Source organism: Papaver somniferum, chromosome 7 (assembly GCF_003573695.1).
Source record: "Papaver somniferum cultivar HN1 chromosome 7, ASM357369v1, whole genome shotgun sequence".
Taxonomy (NCBI): Eukaryota; Viridiplantae; Streptophyta; class Magnoliopsida; order Ranunculales; family Papaveraceae; genus Papaver; species Papaver somniferum.
Genome location: NC_039364.1, coordinates 12,227,986 through 12,238,312, shown reverse-complemented (window position 1 = coordinate 12,238,312; position 10,327 = coordinate 12,227,986).

Genomic DNA, 10,327 nt, shown 5'->3' with positions numbered 1-10,327 from the left:
TTGGGAGAATTGGACTAGCCAGTTCCCCAACTGTGTAGTTTTTTTTTATGTTCAGTTCTTTGTTTCACTTTCAATTCCAAGTTCAATTACTTCCTAATTCAATGTATTGTTATCTTCAAATGTTATTTATGTTCTAAATCCACCACTAGGGTGAGAGAACTCTTAATCCATGATGGTTAGCCATTAGGTTAGTTTTTGTTGAACTCAAAATAGCTTAGGCTAGTTAGATTCCTAAAAGCCCAACTGACTTGTGATTAGTGGTGCTGTAAGAAGACCACTAATGCTAGGGGTCAGTGATGGCTCTAAGGGATTAACCAGCCATATTAGTTAGATACCTAGAAACCTAAATGACCTGTGATTGTTTATACTTTAATCAGATAGGCAATGCTAGGGGTTAAACTAAGGATTTTAGGTTAGATAACTTGCCACATGAATTTCCATGGCCAAGAGACTAGCTTGAACTAGACCCTCTTGTCCATTAGGGACAAGGATTTAACCTAGGTGAACTAGCTAGGTGAAAGGGAAATCTTAACCCTAGAATCACACTTCCATTCCCACTGTTTTCATTTTCTTCACTACTTTTTCCACTGTCATTCTTAGTCACTTGCTTTGCTTCCTGCCAACATCTCACAGTTATCTTTTGTCACTGCCTTGCATATAGAATTAGCTTAGGAGGATTTGAACTACACACACATTGTCCCTGTGGATCGACCCGTATTTGCATTGTTCTACACCTCGACACCGTGCACTTGCGGTATTAGTTTGTAGGTCTTTTTAGAAACCTACCAAGTTTTTGGCGCCGATGCCGGGGACTGGTGCTGTGTTGAAGTTGTTTTCTTGCTTACATTCATGCATCATAACTTGCATATTCATCTTTGCATTGCATTCCTGCATGAGAATTTAGTGTAGCATCTAGTGTAATTTTCCCGTTCTTTGTAGCTTGCTCTTAACTGATAACTCTGTTGAGTTTCAGGTGCCTTCTCCAACTGACCTGTTGCTTGGCAAGGACCTGTTGCTGCTCTACCTGTGCTGCCGGGTGCTGCTGCTGTTTCCTGCCAGGCCAAGCCTGTTGCTGTTGCTGAGTGGATCTGGTGTTGTTGTCTGCTGCTGCTGTAGCTAGACCAAAACACAACTGGGCTACACCAGCTAAGGAAAAGAACAAGGCCCAACTGGGCTTGTGCAACTTAAGAAAAGGGATAAAAACCCAACTGGGCTTCCCTCCAAAAAGGTAAGCCTAAACCCAAACCCAAATTTTTTGGGCTTGTAATTTTTTTTGTGGTTTGTATTGTTATTCTCTTTTGGGCTTGTAATTGTAATTATCTTTTTGGGCATGTAATAATTATTTTAGTTTTATTTCTTTTATTTTTTTTTATTTGGGATTGTAATAATTTTAGTTTTTTTTTTTTTTTTTTGTGGGTTTGTAATAATTAGTTTTATTTTTATTTCTTTCTTTATTTTGGCTTGTAATTTAGTTGTTTGTTAGGCTTGTAGTTTCTTTTAAACTAAATTTGGGCTTCAAAACCCAACACAAAAAAAAAAAAAAGAAAAAAAAAAATTTGCTCCTAATTTCGAAAACCAAATTTTAATCCCATAAAAACCAAAGTTTTCAAAACCCATAAAAACCAAAATTTTCCCATAAAAAACCAAATTTTTGAAAACCCTTTAAAACCAAATAGTGGGCTTTGTGTCTTTTCAATATGGGCCAACCTCGTGCTCTCCATGAATACATGTATCCCACAATAAAAATTCCATTATCATGTATTGTCTTACCTCAAACCAATAACCCTTTTAAAATAAATGCAAGCATGATACAAATACTTCCTATATTTCGAGGGTTCGATTCTGAGAACCCCTATACTCATGTAAGAGAGTTTGAACAAATTTGTCGGACTATGCAACCTGATCATATGTCCGAAGACTCTCTGAAATTGTGTTTGTTTACATTTTCTCTAAAGGAAAGGGCCAAAACATGGTTTTACGGTTTGAGACCACAATCAATCAAAACTTGGGACCAACTCACAGATCTATTTTTCAAAAAATTCTTTTCACATCATAGGACCATCGCTATTCGTCAAAGTATCGATTGTTTTGTCCAATTGGATGAGGAAACTGTTTTTCACTATTTTGAACGTTTTAATGATTTGTTGAGCGAATGTCCGCACCATGGATTTGAGAAGTGGAGACTTGTCGTCATCCTCTATGAGGGACTAGACTTTAAATCTCGAGCCATGGTTGAGTGTATGTGTAATGGTGAATTTCTTGATAAAACTGTGGATGATGCATGGAAATTTTTAGCTGAGATTGAAGAGAAAACCCGTCAATGGGAATCCATTAGGGAAACTGAGACACTGTCACATGATATAGGTGATAATGAATTGAACTTTGAAAATAGCATGTTTAGTCCTTCCCATGTGTATGATATTGAATATGAACCTAATCTAGAGGAACATGAGTTGACTAATAACACCACAACTGCTAATAGGGACAAGTATGCATATTACTATGATGATGATGATGATAATGTTATGTTAGAATAACATGTCTATGCTGAAAATGTTGTGGAACCTTTGGTTTCAAATACATTAGGCTTTTCTGCCCCGACCTTCATGAATGATATTTCTTCTAGTATTCCATATGCATGTGATGTTGATACTGATTTAGATATTGTGCAATTATCCTGTGAAGAGCATGACTTAGGTAAATCTTTTGTCGACACTAATGATCCTATACATGAAAACATAGTTGATGTGTCTGATTCCATACTTAAGCCACAATATATTGCTTCTGTTGATGATAATTTGAATATATAGGATAACCATGATTATGAATTAGGACTTGTGCAAATTTTTTGTGATGATGAGCATGCTACACATCTTGAGTGTGACTTAGATAATGCTGATGTGACTGATAATATTGATACTCTTGATTTCATGCATGTGAGACACTTAGATGTCACTTTCTTGCCTAAGTCACAATCTGATAGCCTTCCACCCAACCTAGAGTTGGTTTGTACCCATATTGTCAAACCAATTTTTCTGAGAGTCCCTAATCTAGGTTTGGAACTGTGTGCTTCCCAAGTCCTTTTGGACTATTTTGCATCTAAGTATAATATCTTTGAGGAACCACAGTTGGAATTAGCATGTGTACCCGTCCCTAACAAAGTTCATTTCGAGTTAGACCTTGTACATGATGAACCCCCAAAACTGCGAAATTTTGTTTCCAAAATTTTATCCGTTGAAAAATCCAGGTTTGGGGGTAGCTCATTTTTTTTCACATCTTCACTTGCATGCCTATCATATTATTATTGTGTGAAGCTGTTGAAATGTCTACACTTCGTCTTTTGGGTTGATCCTCAACTCTTTAGATTGTTAGTGTATGGTGAATTTTTTGTATATAATCCAGTAGATAAAAATTTTAAAAACCCTTTTGTTCCTTTTGTATATATTTTGCTAATCCAATATGATCTCGGCTGAAATATGTTGGATTTTTTTCCTTGAATAACGGAGTTCTAATATTGCTTTCGCCGAAATCGGGTATTCTCTTTCCTTTTTCTCTACTCAACATGATCCTCTTCATATGTTGTATTATAATTTTGTTCATATTTTGAAACATTGAGGACAATGTTTAGTTTAGGTTTGGGGGTGAAAAGTAGATACTTTGATAATATGCCATAATTGAAAACAAGAACTCCTTCTTTTTGAAAAAAATGAAAAAAAAATCAAAATAAAAAATTAAAAATTGAAAAAAAACATAAAAATGGAGCTCATTTACCTTGAAATGTTGACTCTTGTGCATGTATGTAAACATAAGGATTCTTAGTCTAGATATTTAGGCACCCCTGATTCTAGCACAATTCACATAGTGATAAGAAACTTGCACGCGCACGATCTAACAATACATGTATAGCCTCATCCTTGAGGCGTTCTATCGGAAGTTTTAGTTTCCAATCACTTTAGAATACTGAACGAAACTTGACTAGATTGTTCTTTGGTTGGTTGGGATAGAAGGTGGAGGTTACATTAAGAAAAACAACCATCGAATTTAACTGGGTGCATCAAAAAGGGCTACCTCTTGCAAAGTGTCATGTAATTTTTTTGTTTCCTTTTGTATATGTATCAAAAAAAAAAAAACGATGTATATATTCAGAAAAATTTCCTTATCAAAAAAATAAATAAAAAATAAATCAATCAAGTATTTATCAATTCCATCCTCTCTTGTTCCAAAAATAAAAGAGAGTAGTCAATGTAAATAAGAGTCATGTAAAGAGTCATCTTTTGTGTTTTTGTGTTATAAGCAAGGAAGGGTGTATGCCATTGATGTACAACGCGAGTAATTGTGAAATACCTCCAACTCATTCACAATTCTCGTAAAGTCCGAACAGCTAGCTAGATTTCGACCTTGGTTCTTAGCCTGAGAAACTATCTCTTGGTGATTAGTAGTCATAACATCCGATCTTTCTTTACACATGTGTAGATACACTTTACACTCTTATCACATGTCTTTATTTGTTATCAGTGCTAGGATTGTGCCTTAGATAGCTAGATTGACATCTCCATTTTGCTGTGAGCTTAAACTGTCTTGCACATGTCACATTTGATGGAATCTGAGCTTATATTTTGTCCTAGAACTTTGTAGGTACGTTCTAAGCAAACCTTCACGAGACTTCACTCGTCCACTAGGGACACTTAGTGGTTTAAAAGGCTTATTGCATTCGCTAAATGCAATCGAGAGACCAGCGACAGTGGTATAGGTAGGATTTCCTTAGTTTTGTTTTACTTGAGGACAAGTAAAATTCAGGTTTGGGGGTATTTGATGAGTTCTAAAAAGTGCATATTTCTATATATTTTTCTTGGCATTTAACTCATCTTTTGTGCATTAATTCTACATTTTATCCCATATTCTGTGTTTTCGTTGTTTTCAAGAATAAATACTTTTCTTAATTAATTTTGCATTTTTAGGTACTAAATAAAGCCTGTTTATCTCACGGAGCGAAAAGAGCAAAGGAACGGCAAAGACTCCCGCTAGGAGGAAGCGAAGAATGATGTTTGCAAGAGCCGGATCAACTAGAAGTGGGCTTGAAGAGGAAGAATTGTTCTTAAAGAAGATATGGGTTTGGCATACCCAAGGCACAAAACCCTTACCCAAATCCATTTCCATTATCCATACCCATTTCCATGAGAGCCGTCAGATTGGATCCATCTTGTCATCCAACGGTCGCCTCATCATTGTGCATCAAAATCCGAAGCTCCTGTCAAACACTATAGTACCTAACTCCATCTGAAGCCGTCAATTTTGTTGTATCTCATCATCCAACGGTCGTTCCTATCACGCCGTTGGATCATTCCATCACCTTTTCATCCTACGCTTTCGCTTCGCTGATCATCAACCTTTGATACACCCGCCTCACACCCTAGCATCAGAAACCTACACCCTCAACCAAACGAACCCTTAATCCCATTTCCATCGATCTCTTCCCCTCTCTTCTTCCCAAATTCTCTGCAAAACTCTCTTCTCGTCTGCAACACCATCACCTCCACTGTCTCCTCTGCCTCTCTTCCATCTCCATACCCCGACACCACCACATCACCTCCATCAGCTCAGTCCTTCCCCCAAAACCCATCCCTCTACTATCCTAGACATTTTACAAAACTCGCACCTCTTTCTCTGAACCCTAGGGTGTGGGATTTGTAAAACATCTCGAGCTAGTATATCAGAGACGACAAGAAGCGCAGGAGATGAAGCAGAAGACAAGAAGAAAACCTGGGTCAGAGACAAAATCAGATCAAAATCAGTGGGTAATTTTCAATTCAAACATTTAGGGATTTTCAAATTAGGGTTTGTAGAAATTTAGGGTTTTGTAAAAACTATAAATTGATGTTATGGGTGTTGTAGAAACGATGCTGGACTAGCCAGTGTCAAAATTGGGAGAATTGGACTAGCCAGTTCCCCAACTGTGTAGTTTTTTTTTATGTTCAGTTCTTTGTTTCACTTTCAATTCCAAGTTCAATTACTGTCTAATTCAATGTATTGTTATCTTCAAATGTTATTTATGTTCTAAATCCACCACTAGGGTGAGAGGACTCTTAAGCCATGATGGTTAGCCATTAGGTTAGTTTTTGTTGAACTCAAAATAGCTTAGGCTAGTTAGATTCCTAAAAGCCCAACTGACTTGTGATTAGTGGTGTTGTAAGAAGACCACTAATACTAGGGGTCAATGGTGGCTCTAAGGGATTAACCAGCCATATTAGTTAGAGACCTAGAAACCTAAATGACCTGTGATTGTTTATACTTTAATCAGATAGGCAATGCTAGGGGTTAAACTAAGGATTTTAGGTTAGATAACTTGCCACATGAATTGCCCTGGCCAAGAGACTAGCTTGAACTAGACCCTCTTGTCCATTAGGGACAAGGATTTAACCTAGGTGAACTAGCTAGGTGAAAGGGAAATCTTAACCCTAGAATCACACTTCCATTCCCACTGTTTTCATTTTCTTCACTACTTTTTCCACTGTCATTCTTAGTCACTTGCTTTGCTTCCTGCCAACATCTCACAGTTATCTTTTGTCACTGCCTTGCATATAGAATTAGCTTAGGAGGATTTCAACTACACACACCTTGTCCCTGTGGATCGACCCGTATTTGCATTGTTCTACACCTCGACACCATGCACTTGCGGTATTGTTTGTAGGTCTTTTTAGAAACCTACCAACCATAGGAAGGCCTTATATACTAGTAATGATTTTAGAAATCGTTTTTTAGAAATGAAGGAAAGAAACAAAACTTTGCAAAACAAGATTAGTACTCTTATCGCTGAGAAGGATCAAATTGCTCTTAATGGTGCCAAAGCTTTAAAGAAATTCCAAGAGACTATTCTTCAAGTTCAAGTGGAACGAGATCAATCTTTAAGTGAGAGGGATGCACTTGATGATCAAGGAAAAGTGATCCGTTCTCGACTTCTTGTAGAAAGTGATGCTGGATTTGACTAGTCTGCTAAAGTCTTAGATAATGCTAGAAATGACTTTGCTGTGACTATTAGGCTCGAATCAGATCATTCCACTTTGATTAAAGATATTATTTCCAATAAAGAAGGTCGTTTGTTAATGCCTTTCCAATTATTATCCCTTAAGGTGTGATCGTGTGACAATCACCATTCCTACACGACCCCGCTACTCCATCACCTCACCTCCTCCACTTCCTACGAGATGAGGGTTGCGCTCAATAACTTGTATAAATAGGTCCTTCACCTATTTCCAATCAACACATAAAAACCAAGTGTTGTCATCCGTATCCAGAAAACACCAGAACTGATAGCTTACATTGTGCAAGCCAGTTCATCATTCTGATACAAGTCATAAACAACCAACACCTTCATAATCTCAACCCCTTCTTCGCTTCCCTCCCTAAGATCAACCCCATCTCCTTTACTTTGTGACTGAAGCAAGTCTGGAACGACCATTTCTTGGTTCAAGCCAGAATTGTATAGATTGATCTCTCGAATCAAAAGCACTCCCGTGCAGTGCATTTGTTTAGGGTTATATTCGTTTCTCATCCACACACACCCAAAATTACCAAAAACCGCAGAAATAATTTTCACCCATAAACAAGAAGACAGTGATTAAAGTGGTTCGGCACTAACGCCTACATCCACTAACAGAACCCCGTAGGGTGAATTGATCTCCGAACTTAATGTTATGGGATAATTACATTTACATTGAACTCTCTTATTTATACAGTTTGATATGATAAGAAGCATATCTAGATAGCTACTGAGATTACACAATATCTTGGAATCTTTCTCTTCACTTATCTTGATTAAGTCCACGGTTGTTAGTTTGGTAGCAGATTTTGTCTTCTCCTTGAGTACGTGTTTTGACTGCAAGTTGCCTCGGTCCATCACTTCACTCTAACCTCGGCTACTTGTGTGTGATACAGTCTAATATTCCAACACCTTTCGTGATCCAAATTAATCTTTTCTACTTATTCAATGAAACGATATCATTATTCCAAGGATTCTTAATAAATCAATTCAACCAGCTCAAATTCTCAAAACAAATAATTATCGTTATGTTTTGAACTCTAAATGAATTTTTAGAGGCTAATTCTGTGCTATAAACTCTTATATATATATATATATATATATCTAAGCGATAAATCTATGTCAAGTTTTATTGGACATAATTTTAATGAATTGGGTCCTGACTTTTAATTTAAAATAAAAAAAGTTGTATGGCGTCTGTGTATAGTTTGTCAAGTGCTTTGAAAACTGCGCAAGTCATTTTAGCCATCATAATAACAACGTTGACAGTGACCATTCTTTCTTCAGAACTTATGCAAATTCATGCGAAAACACTTGCCGTACTAAACTTCATTGGTTTAAATGCATGACAGTTTACTAGCCATACAAGGGTTAATGGTTTTATTGAGGTTCACTTTGGATCTAGTTTGCAAATACTACACTTTGGTTTTACGAGCCAACGATTGTCAAAGGTGCGAATAACAGGGGGAAGCTGGGAAAGTACAAGAAAAAGGTATTATTCGCACACTTAGAAAATAACCTTACATTAAAATACTATTGTCTTTCTTAAAACAACAAAGGGAAAGCAAAGTAAGAGTCAGCCGGAGCAGAAGAAGAACTAAGGGTTGTTCTGCGATATATCAAGAACTCCAGTCTCAACCATAGTAGAAGTATGAAGAGCAACTTCAGAGTTCGAAGCATCAGGATCCTCAGAATTACCAGATTCCTTCTCCTTGGGTAGACCGCCTAATTCATTCTCTTTGGGTAGATCTCCATGAAGAAGGGTTTCTTCATTCTCGCTCACAAAGCCGTAATCGTTGTCAGGATCAGGGACAACCTCGTTGTCAGAAATATCCAGGGGCTCTAGGTCTCTTAAAAGAAGCTGGTTGGCAATGCATATCTCATCCGCATAAGCCTTAGCTTGGATATGAGCCTCGCGTGCAACATCCTTTTGGGAATTTCTCACATAAATCTTCATCAACTGCTCGAGATATATGACTCTTCTATCTGCCCTATTACGCGAAGCGGAAAGTCTAGAGGAAAGGGTCCTAAGATTCTTGTGGGATGTTGCTAACTCAGATCTCAGCTTCCGAATCATGAGCTGGTTGGACTTATAGCTAACTGCACATGTCAAGAAGAATAGATTAATATGCAAGCGAAAGAATAAGAAGAAATAAGAAGCGATCTCGGGAAGACAAAGGGTTAACTAAGGCAGCCAGCACAACGTGACTACCTTCCTTTTGTGAAATGAAATACTGAGCCAAGGCAAGACCACTATGTTTCATACTTTCTAAGCTTTTGTCAAAATCGTCACTTATAAAACCTTCAATACGGGCTTATATTTTCTTCTCATCTTGAGAAAGAGAGACATTTTCCTTCTTTAATATATCTAAAGATCCTTGAAGCCGTATATGCTCTCTGCGAAACTTATTCATCTCCACAGTCACCTTTATCTTTTTCCTGATAATTTTCTTGTTCTCCGAGGACAATTTCTTGGTATCTCTCTCGTATTCACCCTTTATTGAGCGAAGGGCTTCCTCCTGCTCAAAAGATTTCGTTTCTCTTCATTAAGGGTACGGTTCTCATCTGATAGAGTTCAATTCCTTAAGTCAGCACTATGCAATAACCCCGAAAGGTTGGATGTTTGAGAAATTAGGAAGTCATTCCGGTTACAAAGATTCATATTTTCATTTCTCAAGTTGTCAATTTGGTCAAGTGAATACGAATGGTGACTAATTAATTGATCTAGTTGACATTGCAACTTCTCTTTGTCCATGCGAGCATCCTCAGCCGAAAATTGATATTTGTATCTCTCCATAACGCGCTTTTGATTTAAATCTACATATGGGTGCGAGTAGCAATAATAAAGGGAAACATGCATGTGAAACGGTAGAACGTAAGAATATGCAGAAGATGCGAAATCAAATGAAGTAACGGAGTAAATAAGGAACAAGAAAACACACCCCTCAGCTCCTTATTCTTGTTGCCAAGGTTTTCAGCTGAGTCTTTCCAGCATGAACGTCTGCCTGTAATCTAGCAACCTGGCAGGTAAGTTCCCTAATGGTGGAACTGGACTCCGAAAAACCTTCAGACTGAATAAAACGACGTCGAGACTCCTGAAAAGACGAAAGGAAACTGATAAGCGATGAACAACAGAGGAGAAAATCCTATGAGAAAGAAGAGAGGCAAGGCATTTAACAGGCAATCAAAGGCAACATTAACGGATGGATCAAGCTGCGCGAAGATCTCACCCCTAGCCGACTTGTCCGGGGGGAGTCACTCAGAAGCTTGGCAAGAGATTCGCACAGACGG